Below are 20,666 nucleotides of genomic sequence, written 5' to 3'. Positions count from 1 at the left end.
GTCCGCTCATGTGCAGCCACATGCATGGCAAGCATCCTTTTCGGGGAATGACCTGCTTGTCTCATTAAAAGGAAGCTGCTGGAGGGGAACGATATGCAAACCAAGCAGGGGGAAAAATGAAAGTCGACACACATCCTCACGCACGCACACGCGAGCATGCTCGGAAAGCACTTAAAAATCCTCTAATGCTTCGATAAATAAGCCCGGTCAATGAGTGTTTTCATATTTCCATACTGTGGCATTTCTGCTTTTAACAACAACAGCAGCAGCAGCAACCGCCACCACATACCAATGATGACAGAAAATTGTGATGATGGCATAAAACTGGATACAGTACACTTTGTGTTTTGGTTGCGCAGTCAAATTTATCAGATACTAGTATTTGTGTAACAATACAAGAAGGACGGAATGCGCACCACAAAGTCAGCAGTGTTTAGGGTAAAGGCCTCCCGGGAATGATTTATTGTTTGAAAACGAATTCTGTTGAACGGTGGTTAACTTTCAGTATTTCGATATTGAAATTCAACTTTGCTTACAACTTCTAATGATGTACGCTGAAGGAAAATACCTGTTTTCGATGTTCTCTTCGGCCAGTCATCGATCGTCCTTGTTGGAGAGCAACCAGCGGTGGTGCGTTCAACTCTGGCCTGATGAGGAAAACAAAAGAGCATCTTTTAATTGGATTACGGCCGCTTTTTGGCACCAGATTGCAGCCCTCCAGAGTTTCCCGCCGGACCCCCGCTGCGACGGGCTGTAGTCGGGGGGCACAGACAACACCCAGGGCGTAAAAACAGGGAAGAGGGGACAAGGGGGTGGATGAGATCCCCGGACCCCTGCTCGGATTCCGCTGCAGGTTACACTAGCTACAATAAGGTGGGGTGGCGTGGGGGCGGGGGCATGATAAAGGCTCCTCTCCCCTTTCGATGAACCTCTTTTTTTGTGTTCATTTTGTAGGATGAAAATGTTATCACTGAAGGGTGGAGATGAGTTAATATCATTCGGTAGCCTACGGTTGTCCTGAAATGCGGAGCAGTTCCTCATTTTCTGTATCATAGCACTTCTGTCTGAAAGTGCTGCATTTAATCCCAAAAGGCACCTTCTAAAAAATGCAAAACCGATGGCGCCCAGACGACGTTTACTGACAAGCTAAACATAAAACAAAGAGAATTACATTCTGTGAAATTAAAATCAGCCAAACGAAACTGCTGAAAGACAGGCCCTGCTAGCTTAATGCTAATGCTAACCAGCATCGAAGTTGCCGTGTTTTATCCCTTTGAGCAACACTCACCAACCTTTTTGGAAGTGATATCAACTTCTTAGGTAATATTGATGGCCACTGGAACGGATTAATGGCATGTCCATTCATTTCAATGGAGAAAGACGATTTGCCGTTAAAGTGTTTTGACTTTTAAGCGTGTTCAGGGTAAGAATTAAACTCTTAAGGCCCCACTGTGCATGCTTTTCTTTCCCTTAAAACCTTCCAGACAAACCTCCCTTGTTTCTTTGCAAAAAACAGCAGGAATGAAGACTTAGCTTCAGTTCCCACACCTCTTCCTGTTGCCATCTTGTTGCTACAATGCAAACAGCGTGCGTCTCAGTTTCATTGACATTAGCGCAACACTTAAGTGCAGTAACCTAATCTTCCCACCACCCCCCCGGCTTGCTTTCCCCTCTGAAACAGAAGGGTCTCAACCTTCGCCAGCGGGCTGGGAGGGAAGAAGGGCGTTACCAGAGCATTTTACACCATTATATAGCGCAGTACCCACAGGCCTCAGGGTCATATAGATAAGGTTCTCCTCCAACCCCCAACACAGGGGTGGCAAATCCAAAACCGCACTTATTATCGGCCAAAATGCTTTCTTAAGTTTAATTATAGGTTTGTGTCAGAGGAGGAAGGCCGTTAAGCCCCGTTGAGTCTTGGTGCGCTGATGTGTGGCATGTGGAAAGACAAAATAACAAATGCGCTGTATTCTTCTTCTCTCGTTACAGTCGACGTGGCAGAAGTTAGCCACCCGCTATGCCACGTCGTATTTTGGAGACGAAAAAAAAATTCTCAGGCGCTTCTTGTGTAATATCCTGGTCTATCTCCCTTTGCTGTCTGTGCAATGCCTCAATAAAAAACGTTGACGCGTCAAGCAGTTGGATAAAACGAGCATATTACCGTTTTGATGACGTCTTTCACGCGTCTACTGTACATCGTTTGTTGTGGAAAAATTGCTGTCAACGCAAGTGTGCCGGTCCTGATTTGTGTGTTGTGCGCATAGTGTGTTTATCCTTCCGCCAGGCACAAGCATTCTCCCTCATTGTGCTCTAAGTAGCCCACTGGGGAGGAAGACGAGGGAGATTAGCCATGTTTCCTGTAGCTTTGATGTTAAGTCCTCGGGGGTTAGCGATGTTACCGTCGCCTTCATCGTAGCGTATTACATCCCGGCGTGCGGAGGTGGGAGACTCCAGTCGCTTGACTTGAATCGAGTCGGACTTAAGTCGATAATTTTAGGGATCGGAGCTTGCTTGGGTTAAACTTATTTGCCGACCAAATTTCAATTTCAATCGACGTAAAATGCAGTTTATTTTTATTTTGTAATTGTATCGTTGCCATGAACTCCAAGTTTGCTGCATTTTTTTCCCATCTTTCTTTTATGACAGCATTGCTTCCTTTCTGAGTGAGTCCATATTGATGCGAGTGGATCGGAGCAGATGGCGCATTGTGTGTTCTTGCTTCTTGGCAGTCCGACCCGACAGGATATTGAGATGAGAGAGGAGCAGCTTGCTTTATTTATTCTCAAATTTGTGCTGCCCGTATTTGTCGCCTGGTGTATTAGACCGGATGACGAGACGGATTATGTCGTGTAGCTAATTGGTCAACGAGAGGTAGAAATCATTTAATCACAACGTTCAGCTGATTTCATTAAATAAATGTTTTTTAAATCAATTTAGCTGAGACAGATGCGGGAATTGCTTCTCGATCGATCTATGTAAATAATAATTAATGGTGACCACCTCCAAGCGTTCACAATTTCTCACAGTATGAATGCGGATTTTTATACAAATATCAGTATGCAATCCAAAATGAGGTGGAAATACACTATAAATGAACTCCAAAAATCAAGATATCAACAACTTCCTTTTTCAAATTTAAACCACCTCAAACTAAGTGTACCGCCATCAAGTGGTCAACAGTGGAATTACACTGGATGTAAACAAGCGTTAGAAAATGTATATTAACCGTACCAAATAAATGCTTTGCCTGCCAGCAATATTTTATGGATATGCTCAGGCTACTCAGAACACGCACTTTTCCAGACATATTAACCACAAAACGCTTTGAAGCCGAAATGAGTGAAAGTTACTTAGACGAGTCGCATTTAGGTCAAAGTGTCTGCTGCATTAGCGGAAGGACAAGCGGTAGTTTGGGGACTTTTCTTGTATGAGGGGCTAAACGCGGCATTAATCACCGTAATGTTGCTCCAGTCCGCCCGTCGCCGCTTCTCTGCATAATATCCTAAAGTGAACAGCACGTCGGCATGCTAATTTATGGACTGCCGGCAGGGCTGCGTTGAAAGAGGGGAAACACCTCATCAGCCCCAAATGTGCCAGAATGGCTTTGAAGGGGAAACACTGAAAATGAATGGCACCGCAAGCGAAAGATAGTAAACAAGATGCCCTAGCTGTTGATCTGAAATTTTAGGCCATTTCTCATCGGTGTTTGTCTCGCAGTTGAATTTATGTGACTGCAAAACACAGAGTGAAAATAGAAAACTGAGAACCGAATAAAAACAAATTGATGAGACAACGAGCAACTGGACAAGACGCGACTGGCTGAGGGAGCCGATTGGTCAATACGGAACCAGGCTGATGCGAACATGTGCAATTTTTATTTTATTTTATTGTTTTATATTATTTTATATATTATATAATATTGTATTGTATTACATTATATTATATTTTATTTTATTTTATTCAAGAAGAACACGCTTGTCTTTTTACTATCCTTCAAATCAGCTGAAGCAGCAACAAAAGCAGCAAGCGGCACCTCCCCTCAACGCGATGACAATCATCGTCCCGACCCACGTGCGGCGCCGCGCTCCATCTTCAAGCCACAAAGCGACGAGGACGAAGTAGATTTAAAGAGGACGGACTTGGAATATTCCCGGGGAAATTGACAGTGGAGGCAAAATAATGACAATCTGATGGAGTCTTATCCTTCTTCACATCAGTGCTGGGGAACTTTATCATACTTTCACACGCATTCAGATTGGTTAAGGTATGATGAAATGGTTTTGTGAAGGTGACATTGCAGAAAGCATCAACGCCAGCCGGTAGAGGAAATGAGGACAGAGTTGCGATGTTTTAACTCACTCGGATTTTTATTAGGGATGGGATAGTATTTCTTATATGGGACAGGGTTTTTTTTCTCTCTCATTTAAAACAGTTCCCAAGTGTTTTAATCTCTCAAGTTTTTCCAAATACTTTTTTGTGTGCAGATCTTTCCAGTGATAAGATTGTTATGAATAACTTTTTTGTTTTCAACTAACCTTTTGACCCGAAAGGGGTGTGTAGACTTTTCAAATCCATAATAAAAAACCACTTCCAAAGAATCAATTGTTAACAATTCATACTACACAAATATTATTTGAGGACTAGCCAAACAAGCTAACGGCAGCGATTTGTGACCAAACTTTTTCTCTAGCGAGTCCTTGTCTGATCTGTGATGTGTAAAGCATGATGCCGTTTAACTGTGGCGCTGTCAAAAAAAGTCGATATAATATGATATAAGGCCAGAAGACCGCGCCACAAATCATGTCGCGTTCAAGGACGCGTCAGCTCCGGAGGCAGTCCATCACCAGCGCGGCGACTTTTCCACGCGCAACTATTTGGAATAATTTACCCGGGCTGAGTGTACAGCGTATGAATCCATGCAAAGTGCTTAACAGACGCCCGATGATGCATTGCGTCGCGCTGCCCACCAAAGCTCTATAAAATCATTTACCGCACTGTAAATCTCTTTAATAGATGAAAAAGTGGGTGAGGGAGGGGGCGGGAAAAAGAAAAAAAAAAATCAATGCTAAAAACAAATACACAAATTGACGACACACACACAGTGTACTCACTTTAGTTATGCGCGGCTATAATTATACATTAACATAAAAGCTTTAGGCCACTTTATAACTTTAGCAAAGATAAATTTGATTATAAATTGTGATGTAAATTTAACATTATATTTTTATTTTTATTTTTTTGTAACTTGGACTGGAGCTAATAAGTTATCAAGTACGTCTCGCATAAAACATAATGCACTGGTAAAATATGTCGGTGTAAATACTCTACGTTGCAGTTCCGGGCTGCCGGGATAAAACTTGCACGACGACGATAAATATGGCTGGAGGAGAGCAAATACACTTTTCTCCAAAATTGTTCTGGCTGTTGCATGTGTACAGTAAACTACGAAAAGAATTTATGTCACGTCCCGGTGAACTTTTCAAGCACTTTCATCCACTCGGAAGGCTCTCATTGCATTCCAAGGAGCGCTGGACCTTTGGATGGCTCCACAAACCTCATCCGGGAGTGCAACCAAGACAGCGGCGGGGTCAAAATCCCCCTAATCGGATTTTTTTCCTTTTTTTTTTTTTTTGGTGGCCAATTGTTATAATAAAGCCGCATCCCTCCCGATCGGGCCAATTTTACAGCACGCCAGCTTCATCTGTGCGAGCTGAGCGTCTAATGCTTCATCGTTATCAGGACTTTTTGAGCCCAATGTGGCGGAGAACCTCAGAGATGTCGCAGTGTGAGGTCCGCGCTAAGCTAATGCGGCTTAGCAGGAGACTGCAGATAGCGCATGGCTGGTCATTTCAGAAACAACAACTATGCGCTTCCGTGTTTACTTGGGGGAAGATAAAGTGTAATTACGAGAGAAAAAAAACAAGATGCGCGATGAGATGACATTTCTCTGAAGTGTGCAAAGAAGATAAAAACTTAATAGGTTTCACTTTGAGAAACTTTGCAATTTGGCTTTAAGCCAAATAAGAAGCTTCTACTTCTTGGGCTTTAATTGTCACGTCGCGTTCAAATCAAGCAGCGGTTTTCAATTGAATTTAGTACAATTTCCTACAAAATGACAAACGGGACCTGATTTAACACGGAATAATTCTTCTTAAAAAGACTTCAAGCAAGTTTGCTGTCTAACAAAACATAAAACAAAGATATATTATGTATTTAAATACAACCAAACACTAGCCCACTAGCTTCATGCTAACATATAATGGGTAACACCATTGACATGCTAATGTTAAGCATGGAAAGTCACGATTTTAGAATCCTTCAAGCAACGGATATTTGAACACAAATTGAGACTAACTCTACTAGATAGACGTAATCTGAAATATTCATGGGCATATATTCTTTATCTTCTTTATGGAAAAATCTGGATGATTCCAACAGGTTAGACAGATGTTTTGGGACATGTGGGTAGTTAGAACTACTTTAGCTTCAGTGAAAGTTTGTACTCCTCTTGTAAAACTTACAACAAGATTTTTTTTTGGGGAGTGGGTCTATATAACATCACAGCAAGGGAAGTGCAGCAGAAGGAGCACCTCATTATTTGGCTCTCGAGCTTATTAACACCTGCGAGCATGCCAAAAAAAAAAATCTCCAGACAGGTTTCAAGACGACGAGCGAATCACAGGTTCTGCGTGGAGAGAAGCCGTAAATAACTCTGTGTGAAATCATTAGCGTCGTTAAATTTTAGGTGCTGTCCCTCAAAAGGAGCTATCGGGTGGACTCTCTCGCCGACGGGAAAAGGTCAGAAGGGAGCTGCTTTGAGAGAGATAAGGCGATTTGTCAGCCCAAAACAATCGGAACGTAACTTCTAAGTAATCATCTGTCTGCCCGTCGGATTATCAAGAGACCGGTGGGTTGATTTGATGACTCTTGCTGGGCATACAAATAATAATGTGGATTTTGATTTCAGTGGGGTAGTGGTTAGCCCATCTGGCTCGTAGAAGTTTTGGGTTTGAATCCCTCATTAGGTGGACCCAAGACATTACGATTGAATCAATCCAAGTCTTTTTTTACTGATATTTCTATTACGACGGCTGGCATAAAATATTGTACATGGAAGGACAACTATAACTATTGATCATCGATCAAATCACAGAAGCAGAGAGTCAACCGACTCTGTTTACACATTCGAGACACCGAAGCATATTGGACGCATTTGTCACTCGCTTGTGGGCATTCGAGAGTGTTGTTACCATGGAAACCCAAGCAGTTATGGCCCATATTTCGCACACAGTACCTGAGAGTGGATGCATGGTTAGAAAATAACTTCGAAGGGATTATGTAGTTATTTTAGATTCAATTATAGAGTTAGACTTGATTGGGTAGCTAGATTAGATTTGATTATTAATTAAATCAAATTAAGTTGATAGGTGTTAGAGAGTTAGAAAGTTAGAGAGCGATAGAGATAAAAAATGTATTCATTTACCGATGGTTCTTGAAGTTGTCCTTCCTTGGCCATTCCAGTCCTTGAACTCAGAAACCTCGTGTTTGACGCACCCTCTGGGCAAATGAAAAAACAAACAAACAAAACTCAGTCGCTCATATACACAAAATATTAATCGTATCTTCCTGGTCTGTGAAAGTATACGAGCGGCTGCCAATTTTGCTTTTCTGTCCATGTTCAACTGCTCCACAACAGCATAGCATGAAAAAAAAAAAAGATTATCTCGGACTGTGTTGCCAAAATGTTGTGTAATGTGGTTAAAAATGTGAAGCCACGCTGCTTGGCAAGAGAAAATGGCAGCTAAGATAAATACAAGTGCTCAGGGGATTTTGCAAAAAGAGAATAATGGTGACCATCACAACCAGCCAAAAATACTGAGCGGTTAATTCATCTCTTAGCAGTCTGGTTGTCGGCCAAATAAATAAATCCATTTTCGGTAGTTGGAACTAACAAAGTAAAAGTATTTGATTGCTGTATTCAAGTCGATAGGTATCTGTATCTTGAGTATTTTTTGAAAATCACAGAACACTGACAGAGATATATTCTTTATCCTCTGGGAAGAACAATTTCAATGCGACTTATTGAAGAGTTGTGACCTACGGATTTCACTTCTATAACAACAAAACATTCCTTCAAAAACACATTCCAACCAACGGTTGAGCTGGCATTTGCTCTAAAGGCATTTCTTAATGTGTTCTACTGATTGATCGGTCGGGTTGTTAAAGCGTTTTAATGATTAGCATGTCCCCTTTGATTGCTCTGTGCGCCCCCCCCCAAGCAACTCCACATCTCAGGTCTAAGGCTCGGGGGTGTCCTTTTTGTCATTGGCGACTCTGACCTCTACCTTCCCCTCTGGCACAGGGTCAATAATTCACAGCAGCAGAACCACACCGGTGTCCCTCGTGAGCCTCCCAACAACCGGAGAGAAAAAAAAAATGAGTCCATTACCATGGCGGTGCCAGTTGATGGATTTCATGCTGGCAAAAAAATGCAGGTAAAAGGAAAAAAAAAAACTCAAGGTGACCTTCACAGCAAAGGCATCTTTAGCAGACTCCCATGGGAAAGTATCAAAGGAGGGTTGTCAGATTTGTTTGCTTTTTGTTGGGTAATGTGTTACACTCAAAACAGCCACAAACTCAGTCGTATGAAGATCCTGGATGGACTACGGCGGTTTCAAACAGCGAGTTGAGTTTCTTTAAATAGCCCTTAATCAAATATGGCATGAAAACAGCCCGTCTGTTTTGCTCCAACAATGAAGTCTACCTGCATTACATAACTTGCCGCCAAACCACTTCCCGATCTTCAAAGACTCTACAATTTCCGTAGAATTTATTTTGGGGCTATAGCGATAAGAGAGCAGTCCGATCTCGGGTTGTACAAGGCCCTCACAGCTCATTCCCAGCGCCCGCCAGTGAGGCGGCATCTGCAGCGCTGAAGGCAAGCATGGCAGCCACGCAGGACAGCACCAGCCCAAGCTGTTAGGCCTGCTGTCCCGTAATCCGCTCCAGAGGGGCGGCGCAGTTAAAAGACCCCATGGAAGCCACACTCCGGGTCAAAGGATATGATCAATACATGAGCTCGGAACATGTGCTCGGTCACAGCCGTTGGCTGCACGATAAATTGTTGTTTGTTTTTTGCGTGGTAACACAATGCAAAACATGCCGACATGTCCTCAAAGTAGTATTTTGACAAATAAACAAAAAGTACAGCTATCACTTTGGTCATATATATATTCAAATACCTGGAAAAGTATAAATATTTTGATGCCAGGTTGCGAAAAGCCAGATATGTCCTGCTGAGTTTTCTTTGAGGCATCCTTTTGTCTTTGTGCGACGAAGCGTATTCGCCAGGTCGCCGTTGCCAGGAGACCGGCAAAGCCGCCCGCGTGCGCTTGAGGGACAGGTGAGAGGCGTCGCCAGGACAGGCGGCTTTATCGGGAGGAGGCCTCACTCACCTCTCCGGAACGGTACAACTGCCATTTGTCTCGACTTCGCAGCGGCCGGCGTCAGCTGCGCTCAGCAGGCGGACGCACTCGAGTGTGCAGCTCCAGTCTGCCGCTTCCTCGGCGCCGCCCGCTCCCGGGAACGCCAGCCGGCGAAGCCGAGCCGGGCCAGCACGAATCGGTCACCCTGCGCTCGCTTTTGTTCAAAAAACTAAGCCTCGTTTGCTTGCTTGATTTGCACGCACCCAACTTTGAAACTTGCCAAATAATTTCACCATCCTAACTGAATATTTATGTTTGTGATTTAATTTAAATAATTATTTTTAATAGTTTATTTATTATATTTTTATATTTTTATTTTTTATTTATTTTTATATTCTATTTTATTTATTATTTTATGTATTATTTTTCCATTTCAAGTGACGTCATCGAAAAACAAACACAGGAGGTTAAGAAACACAACTGTAAAACGTTTATAGCATGCGTAGTATTTTTACAACGTGTTTTATAGCCCATCTGTTGAAAGTACTTCAATTTACTGATATGTATAAATATCCTAAACATGCAATTAAATGCGAGTGTGTAGTTTATAAACATGGATTTTTATTGACTTGTGGTTCCATTAAATTAAATCAGAAAAATGGCAGAAATTTACATTTTAGCCAACCTGTCATGCACCAAAGGCACATACACTATCTTATTAATCACTGGCCCCCGAAAAAAAAAAATGTCTTTCTCTTCTAATCTTGGAATAATTAATGAGGGCTAATTTAAGCATGTGTCTTATGATTCATGAACACATCCATTAATGACACGATAAGCACTCATAATATCCTTGTCTGTGTTTGTCATTAATCATAAAAGTCAAGGTCATTTCATGTGCTGCCATTCTGACAATGTCAACAATAGTAAGAATGCACAAATGAAGGAATGTCAAGATGATGATTTCTAACGACCTATGAATTTTTTCCATTTTATAACACCCGCCAAGATTGTACTTGATCAACGCAAGACTCATATTAATTTCTCTTGACTTCCATTCTACATTAGGCCACTGAGGTGTCTCTAATGAACTTTGGTGTTACGGCATTTAAACAGACAGGCCCATTACAGCCTCTCAGAACTTATAAAGGTTCTTCTCAGATATATAAATGTCAGCAAACCTTGCCTGAGCTTTTCTCAGAAGCCGCGGATGAAAGGATCCCTGCTGATATTTAAGTGAAGATGATCAACGGCAAGAAAGCGGAACCCGACCGGAAAGACAAATGTCAATCACGAAAGTTTTTATACTGATCAATCAGATAATGCACTTTGATAACAGGAGTCTAAACACATTTCGTTTTCCTTCTTGAACTTGAAAGTTTAATACAACCTAACCATGAGATGACGCCAAAGCACTCCTTTTATCAGCCCATTTAAGCTCCTCCCCTCAATTCAACCTATTTCCTTGGCAGCAAGAAGTCACAAGATGGCGCCAAAGCAAATCTTTACTATTAGACAAGGCTTTGGCGCCAAAGCACTACATGCTTTAAAGTGTCTAGCAGAAGCACCTCTTCAACTTCGCACCAAAACGATACAAAATATCGGCAAAGTATCACTTTACCTGTCTAATAGAAGTTACGTGCTTCTACTTGGCGGAGGTAATTAATTAGCTATTTTTAAACACCCCCTCCTCTTCTACGCCACTGACAAGGACTATAAAGCAAAGTTGAACTCAGCCCGGTGTCATTAATCCTGACAGAACCGGAGGCACGACTCTGTTCGCGTTCACAGCCGTCCCCCCCAAAAAAACATGAGGGATGAGTGGAGGGGAGAAGACAAGGAGGCCAATTTACGTGTTAGTCCCCCAGCAGCAGCGTCGGCACGAGCAGCAGGACGGGCGGCCACTTAATTCTATGCAAGCGCATCATTATATGCACCATTTGCCAGATGCTCATTTAACATGCAATAATTAGACACCCCCTCCCACAAAAAAAAAAAAAAACCAGCAAAGATGAGAAGTGCCTACAACCCCCCCCAAACACACACAGAATAATATAGCCGAACATAAGGCAGAAGTCAGGTTTAAAATTTCCACCTGTTTTACACAATCAACCTTTTTTTTTTGTGGCGGACATCATATTCTCGTTTTACGTGCGAGTGGCTTTCAATAGGTAACGTTCCACTGTGGGACTTTTATGTTTCATAGCAGAACTGATCCCTCGTGGCTGAACTGAGTTGCCTCGTTTTAATAGTGTCTATCCATTTCATTTCTTTTCCCAGGGAACTTTTAGCAGTCCATCACACACCGCATGGCTCACGGCGTCCATTCTCCTGAGCAGGGAGCAGATAATAAACGCAATACACACACCCCCACACACACACGTGCGTACTGTATATACGGACGGGTCGCGGTTGTCTGATGAGCCAAAGACGACGCGGCGCGCTCTGGCAGCCTTGAGAAGCAGATGTTGAATCCTCTCTGCCTTTAAGGAGGTTTTAATGGCGTAATTTATGGGCGATATAAAGAGAATCAGGTCATCATCAGTTCTCAAGCCCCACTGTGAGTGTGTGTGCTAATATGTGAGTCTACTTTGCAGGCAAGACCAGTTATCCCTGGAGTCAAAAGCTACCTGAGGAGTTAAATGACCTGAGGGGACACGATGGGCCACCGTGCTTAAATTGCTTCATTTATGACCCGAGGAAAGCACTGACGTCGAGAGGCGAAGAGCCTTTAGGCGGCTCGGCGCCACACAGGGGGAACTTCTAAAGAAGCATATGGACGCAACAATCTGACAACTTCTTCTCATTTGCATCACACACAGACTGCAGGTTGACTACAAATGAGGGATGGACGTGATAATCGTGCAGTAACCTCTGCCTGGCTTGTTTTGCGAGTCATTGGTGGTGTCTACCATCAGTGTCAGGCTGAGATGATGGAGCCATTTAATAATAGAAAGAACCTTTGTGTTATGGCCTCAGCCCTGAGAATGGAAAATTGGAAGTGACTAGCTGGATCACTGAACAAACTACCTCAAGCTATAATTTATAGGCAAAGATGCGTGCGTGTGCATGTGTAGAAGGTTAATGAAAGCAGATATTATATTTTAAAGCGACGAGAAAATTAGTAGTCTGTAAAGATGGATTTACAATGTATGGATCGAGAGGCAAAAATCGGAGGCAGCGTAAATGAAAAAAAATAATTGCCACCTCTTATGGTGTTCTACAGGGTTCAATTTTAGGGCCCCTGTTGTTTTGCTGCCTTTGGGTTCCATCTAAAAAAAAAAACGTGGCATTTCTTTTTCACTCTTATGCAGATGACAGAACTGCATCTCCCGCCAAGCAAAAGGAACACAATCTTCTCAAGGCCACTTTTGTTGCATTTTGAAATCAAAGCCTGGATAGCATTGAACATCTTGAATTTTAACGAAACAAAGAGCTGTTAATGTGGTTTGTTATTTTATGCTTTTCTATCCTTTGTTTTTCTTTCAGTTGTGGGTGTTTTTAAAGTGCTCTATAAATAATATTGAATTGAAAGTTCACCATCCATCAGCGGCACAAATGAAAGGCCCTGACCGGCCTAGCAAACCACCAAAACAACACGCATTAGCCACAACAAATCGCATCAACAACCATTTATTTACATTACCGCAGCCTTTAAGTAGATTGTCCAGAACTCTGTGCGGCCATCTACTCGCCGTAATGAAGACAAACACATTACAAAGGGAGTCCACTTATCTTGATATGGATCACCTCTAAATTGTACACTTTTATAGATAACCACCTCCAGTCTCTTCTGGATTTTTGTGATTAGGACTCAAGCATTGTTCATTAATGAATCAAGATTGAGTATCCGCTGAGAACAGCATGTGTGGCTGTAAGAGCTAAATGTCACTGTGAATTCATTATGCTTTACAGCGGGGAGAAAACTGAAAAATTAAATCGGATAGAAGGCAATAGATCACGTTTCCTTGATGAAATAGGGAAACTTTAAAATCAATTGTTAATTTATAGATTTTTTTAAATAGTTATTTGGGTAAATTATAGATAAACAGTATCAATACGATTGATTGATTTTTGTAGGCTTATGCAGATATTCTGATTAATTGGCCGTTTGATTAAGGAAATAAATAAAGAAGAAACTATTGTTTTTGGTCACTGATAGCTTCCATCATAAAAAGAAATGAATTGCAGACATATGATTTCACTCTTCTACAATATTTGGTTACATTTTTTTGTAATTTTACAACAGAGAGAAAAATTAGCAAAACTCGATCTGCATGCCGATTTTTGGGGCGGGTTGAATGTCATCATTGTCTTAAGTTGAATGTAATGAGTTAAAGTTTAAAATAAAAATATATTTTTTTAAATAAATCATACCTAACCTCCATACACCCCATATATCGAGAAAGCACTGAATCATATTTTATTAAAAAGATGCACACTGCGAATATCAAATCTACAGAAATACAACACAGGAATCACGCTAAGTTAAAGTAGTACTCGAAAATCCAACAGCATTCTCCTCAACAAGCTCCTGATAAACATTTGAATAAATTTGTCGCCTAAGAGCAATTTCCCTTGCATGTGTAATCTCCTCCAGCAACACGCTAGTGCAGAACTAGGGTGGACCATATGGTGTGCGCAGATCCAGTGCACCGAAGGGTCCTATCACTTGAAAATGGGCTCCATTAGAGCCTCTCGATGGGCAAACTCGCTAACGTGTTGTTCGTGGAGTTCCCCTCGTCCAAAAAACAGCTATTGTTGTGCCACACCTCGGTTGCCCTCCAGTTCCATTCTGATTTACATACAAATTGATCTTGAGGTAAATCAGATGTCATTTTTTTTCTGCGGGTCACGGGGAGCACGCTGAGATAATGAAATCAGAGTCCGCTGAGTGCTACACTTGCAACGCTACCAGATGGGTCTCTCTCTGTCTCTCTTTCTCTCTTTCACTGTAATGCGGCGTGACTACGGCTGGGTGCACACGAGCGTCAGTGCAAATGTGTCAAAATTGACATAACCTGCGTTCATTTCGCCAATGACAAAATGAACGCCGGTGCTCGTGTGCGACCATTTTTTTTCTGACAGCCGCGTGTACTCGGCATGGTTCAATTTGCTCGGTGGTCACCACGCGTGTTTTAAATTCATCCTCGTGTGATTTATTGCGGGCGGCTCGGTGAGTGGTACTGACTCTCGGTTTTGAGGTTCGGGATTTGAATCTTGCTGGTGTGACAATACATTAGAATTAAATGGAGGCCTACAAATAAATTCCAGGCAGTGGGAGGAGTTGTCTTGACTGTTCAAATTTATCGGATAAGCTCAAGCTCACAGATCATAAATTGCATGGAAAATTTCCCCGCCTCCAACAAATTCCTCCGCCCGAGTCCAAGCCCATTTTCTTTCAACAAAAGAAACGACAGACAGTTGGGGCACTTGACAAATGACGGAGCCCGTAGGGGTGACAATTAGAAGGACAAGAACCTGATGGAGCGTCACATCTCATTAATGCCGTCTGGGGATGAATTAAAAAGCAGCTTAATGTACGAGCAATGTTACGAAGGCGAGAGTCGACACGAGACTGACAGGTGATTAGTGTTGCTAAAAGATTTAATTCTCAATTTGGCCTGATTACGGGGAAATTTGGGCAACCTGATTTAGTCGGGGCACTAAACAGCTTTCCCACTTGAGTGCACTTTTTTTTTCTTAATTAGAACCATTGTTCAACCTTTCACTGATAAAAGTGCTTCAAAATACTTTTCAAACTTTTTTTTCCCCGCATCTCATAAATCATGCTATGCCTCCATGTTGGTAGGCGAAACTTTTTTGCTCTTCTTCTTGGCGTTTGGTCCGATCGCCATACGGCGTCTTTGGCGGTGGGAAGCAATCTCATGAATACAAGAGTTATTTAAAGTAAAGCAGCGTGCGGCCCAGGTGGGGAGGAGACGACGCTATTGTTCCATTTCAAGGCTGCCAGTCTGACGGATGACTTTGGGGCCTCACATCATTCCTCACTTTCTTTTTGCTTGTATTTATGATTTGAAGGAGAGGAATTACAACGCAGACAGTCTGCCACGTTTTACGTCGGAATGCTTTTTTTTTTTTTCCTCCCCCGACTGCTTCAGGTAGGCCGTGTGAATTCGCACGCTACAAAAGTCTATTGTTAGTCCTTTTTTTGTGCACGGCTAATCCATTTATCATGCTTATTCAACTTACAGGTTCAGGTGTAAAGATTTAAAGCCGTGTACTTTCATCCCGGCAAATTGCCTATACAGAACTTGCCATGCTTTAGACAAGCCATTTTGAGACAGCAAATTCATTTTAGATTGCCTTTTAAAGACTTGAGTGACAGCAATGACAAAGCCATCAAAGAACTGATGTTTTTTGGCATGAATAAGTCATGCTAGCATAATAAAGATGGATTCCCAAATTAAATATATAAATTATTATAAATATAAATAAATATATTGTCAATATGCTCTTGTACGATGGACTCATGTCCAAAATTCACTTTGAAATTCCTCACTAAGTAGCAGACCAAAGTTTGATTCAGGGTGTCATGCACATCGTCGCCACCTACAGCATTGGAGTGCAATAGTCACACCCAACACGTACGACTTTTATACTTGCAAATTGATGTGTTACTGTAAAAATTGCTTGTAGAGTGAATTAAGGTTTTATGTCGACACTGGTTCATCCTTTCGAGTGTAAACGCAAATCCGATTTATTGATCATTTTCGCCCCGTTTGGCGACTTTGCAGCAAATATCTGCAGTTGAATGAGTCACTCTATCTTCCTTCTTCATGATATTGCCGCGAGCTGACAAGCGAGCTCATAATGCCTGAGTACATTATTCTCTTCTCGGTGGTCACCAGGCACTCTCGCTAGTCTTTGGCCACCCCCGATGCGATGGGTCGTATAAATCAAAAGACCAATAACAAAAAAGGACCACGGCGCTTCAAAGGGACCGGGCCGTGTCACCGGGGGAGCCGTCGGACCAATGGCGAGGCGGCCCGGGTGTAATAAATTGAACACAAATTGCTCAGCTTGATTGGGTTCATGATCTGTGGACTTGAGCGTTAAGAGCCTCCAGTAAAAAAGGTCTGGCAAATGGGACACGCTTATTTTCCAGCACTTCTTAATGCAGTTATAAAGATCACAGGAAAAGAAGATGGGAGATGTCGAGGGAAAGCGCTGAGGCGGCACCGGCGAGAAGGGGCCACGACAAAAGTACAATATATTTTTTTCTTAATAAAACTGATCAGCACTGCAGTTCTCAAACATCGAGCCACCTCAAAAAATAATTAGCGCCGTAAAGATTAGCATTAAAATACATTAGTAGATATTGTTTACATGTGTTGCTCCACCGTTTGTGTACAAATTTGATTTCAAGACATTCTAGGATCTTTCTTATTGTCACCAACAAAGCTACAATTGAGCTGAACTTTGGTGAAGACGACAATCTGCTGACACTCAACATCTGGACACGAGCAGCATGCTGTCCACAAACAGCCAGCAGCAGACGGGCCGAGCCAAAACAACATCGGCGTCGTTACAGAAGGTCGCTTGCGTTTCAAGACGCCTTTGAAAAGTTGATATTATGCATTTCGTGTCGTGATGACGTTACGAGTGTCCAACGATATATTGCTTTTGAAATTATTAAATAAACAACATCAATGATTTTTTTTTTTTTTATCCCAGGAGGTTTGGCGCCAACATTATTCATTATTCCATATGATGATAATTAACCTCTTCAGTGAACATGTTTCGGTTGCACAATTCCCCCGTGTGTGTGTGAAGGTCATTTGGCACCCCTCCTCTCTATTTGGCAGCGCTCACTATAAATCACAGAGGAACTGGCGTGATGGGTATTCATGAAGGCAGCTCCTGCCTCCTGGTCTTTCCCGCAAATATCCAACTACCCCCCACCACTTCTTCACGTCACTTGTAACTTGCACAGATGTGTCCAATAAATAATAGGACATATGGACAACATCATCTATTACATCGCGCCGGTGGTAGATTTGCCGTGTCTTCATTTTTTTTTACAATCTTGACATTTTAATGAAGTCAGTCGAAGTACAGTGACACTTTTACTTGCAAGTTAAAATTCCTTTTGTGACTATGTTTGTATCAATCTGTCCTCAATGAAATGAATAGAAATGCCATTCATTCATTCAAGCCTCCCCAAAAATGTACACTAGCTTTTTCAGGTTCAAGATATCATACAGCATACCATCCATTTCACTCTAAATTCTTTTTCAAAGCCATGAGTGATATAATGAATAAAATTAATCCACAAAAACTCACCTCAGGACTTGTGATGCTTCTTGTGGTTGATGACAGTGCGCTCTCAGCAGACTGTGGCAAAAAAAAAAAAGACATTTTGGTGTGTACTCGGCACCAAGATTGATTTTAACAAAAACAAATCTACTCTAATGTATTTAACCTCATTATTTTTAGTCATTATTGTAAAAAACAAAGGCTAGCGGTGACAAATGTATCTTAGTCCATCCACTGTGTAAGAAAACAAACAGGTGTTCGAATTGGATAATTACACCACACGGCTTGCTTCGTTAGAATGAGGAAATGGGCGGAGCTTATCACTTTGACTGTTCAAAATTTGTTATCAAGCCATTTTAAATTTGTAAATATTGCAAAATAATAGACCTTTTGGGGAAGAACTAAAAATTCTCATTGATTTAATTAAACAAATGTACCTAATGTTGTGTCCAGTGAGTGTATTCTCCTATATTTAATCAACATTTCTGTATTATTTATTTTCTGTATTAGAAGAGACACAACAAAGACTGGCTTGCATTGAGTTGCTCACCTGCTCATGCAAACTGCAGTTGACGTGTGTGCACGTACGTGCGCGTCCACGTGCGCCCATCTGTCTGTGTCAATAAGTACGTGCCGTTGGAGGCGGCGGTACCGGTGAGGGAAGCGAGTTCGGCCCCCGAGGCGATGACAAAGCGATCAAAGTCTATGTGTCACATATAAATTGCTTTGACCTTTTTTTTTTTTTTCGTCTTTTTCCTCGTGGCCGGGTGGCGGCAAGGGACGTTGTAGCCGAGTGGAAAGAGCGCTCGAGTCTGCAAAAACATAAACGAATGGCAAATGAAGAAATTAATAGAGCTGCTTGTCCTTTATGGGGTCAAAAAAAAAAAAACGCTTCCGATGATGCGTTTGACAATTGAGCATTACTTTCACATGAACTAACACTGGGAAAAAAATATTGTTTTTGTCTTTTTGTCAAGACATTTGATAGATAAGCTTGGAGGCTGATTAGCCAAATCACAATGTGTATGTTTTTTCCAAGATATAAGCTGTCATTCCCTGATTTAGCTTAATGCTAACAAACAATACAAAATACCACAGCCGGGCTAACAAATAGCATCGGAGTTGTGGTATTACAACCCACAAGTAGTAAAATAAAAAAAATAAAAAATATGATTTAAAAATGAGCATAAATTATTATTGCAAACTTGAAATGGAATTTTTTTTTTTTTTATACATTTCGTCTACAAATAATCAACGGCATGAGTCAGCAAAAAGATTTGTCGCTGTGCAGTACACATCCCTCCTCCTAACAAGCAGGTCATTGGTGTTAATTCAGGTATATGCGTGCGGCCCACTCATGTATGCTTCCACCATTTATTACGCCTCGTAAGCCCATTAACTAAAGTGGCCATTTTGTGCGAGAGCTCTCGGTGGCAATACTCTTGACCACTTAAATACATTTGGCTTCTTGATGGCTGCATAAGTAGCCTTCATCTGACGACCTGTTGTCTGTGGCCATCTGCCCACCGCAAGACACATCCATAACCTCTGGACACTTGACTTTCGCCGATACAATATTCATGCGTAAGAGCGACAGTGGGGGCAGGCGACGTGATTTTGCCTTTCCTCAAGCTGCCGTCGCTAATTGAAATTTCTGAAGTGCGGCGTGTTTAATAATGGAATTAATTTCCCGTGCAAAGTGCATCAGATTGAGCGTCGCGGCATGGGAAGTGAGCTCCAGGCAGCGACGAAGAGAAAACAGCTGGAAAAGTGTAACGGAAATAATCATTATAGCCTTACAAGATGCTGATTTTATTTATCGTAAAGGGCAATTTCGAAGACAGTGGTGCCGTGACTTGGAAGTTTAATTCATTCCTGTAAAACCAATTCTGTGCAAAGGGACGGATAGACAATCACCTTGACCAAATATAAAAGAGCTAATATGATCCGATTAAATCGGCCAATGGATTAATTGTTTTGAGTATAAACGCATAGATTGCTACAGAAGTGTCCAACTTGGATCGCTCTGACAAACCAATCAGAGGACAGAAAAGTGCTGACATCAGCGTCCGGCTTACTGAGAATTTAAGTTAATATCGCCCACTTAAATTGGCTAGTCGATTAATCGGCTCAAATTGTGTGGCCAGCTTTTGTCAGATATCTTTTTGAAATCAATGGTGTTGTTGGGAAACTTGATTTCGGTATTTGCTGTAATTAGCAACACTTTGAAAATCACTCGACTATACGATAGAAGAGCACTATAAATTCCAATGTAGATCAAATTTACAAAATTGCAGTGGTGATGAAAAGCCACAAACAACTATCTACAAGCAGCTTGGCGTGCCTGCAACAAATTAATTTGCCAAGAAGGCGTTACACATTGAAACACTTAATTAATTGTGTAGCTTTTTGAGGAGCTTGTGGGGTGGGATTTTTTTTTATTTTTTATTGCGATGCAATGTGACAAAAACAGTACGCTCAGCACAATAGTGTCTCACCCGACTCTGCCAAGACATATTAGCCTAATGAAATGTTCACTGGCTGTAATTGTTGTACAGCAATGGAGGGTTGCTGAGGACACCCAAAAAAAATCTCAGATCAGAATGAAAAATCGAAAAATGGCTTTTAAGGACGCAGCGGGGAGAGCTCCGGTCCGCTGTCCATGAGGTGAATCATGGCAGAGAGACACAGACATTGAGTGGAGTTCAAACACTCAATGATTACACCCTCTTTATATGTCAAGTACATTTCCATTTAAAGTGCTTGCTTAAACAGCCATGAAAGGCGATCTCCAGCTGCTACGTGCACGCCGGGAAATGAACGACGACGCTCCCCGAGACCCTCGAGCTGTGCGATTGTAATAGACAAGACCAGAGAGACAGCGAATGTCAATGCTCGTGTTAAACGGGTTAATATTAGAGGTGTTCAGATCTTTGTTTGCTTAATTCCCTCCTCGCAAAA

General features: G+C 41.9%; 1 protein-coding gene across 4 annotated transcripts in view; it reads right to left on the bottom strand.

Annotated features, from left to right (window-relative positions):
* The window catches only part of unc5cb (unc-5 netrin receptor Cb), a 123,186-nt gene that overhangs the window by 85,122 nt on the left and 17,398 nt on the right, over positions 1 to 20,666 (bottom strand). For all 4 annotated transcript variants that reach the window (XM_088391487.1, XM_088391485.1, XM_088391488.1 and 1 more), the window contains 4 exons: positions 18,256 to 18,517; positions 17,733 to 17,783; positions 7,484 to 7,557; positions 569 to 647 (listed from right to left, as the gene is read on the bottom strand). The gene's annotated coding sequence lies outside the window, so the exon portion shown is untranslated. The remainder of the gene's footprint in view (positions 1 to 568; positions 648 to 7,483; positions 7,558 to 17,732; positions 17,784 to 18,255; positions 18,518 to 20,666) is intronic.

This window comes from Syngnathus floridae, chromosome 12 (assembly GCF_059516105.1).
Source record: "Syngnathus floridae isolate MCC-2025c chromosome 12, RoL_Sflo_1.0, whole genome shotgun sequence".
NCBI classification, from domain to species: Eukaryota; Metazoa; Chordata; class Actinopteri; order Syngnathiformes; family Syngnathidae; genus Syngnathus; species Syngnathus floridae.
This window is presented reverse-complemented; position numbering and strand designations above follow the sequence as displayed.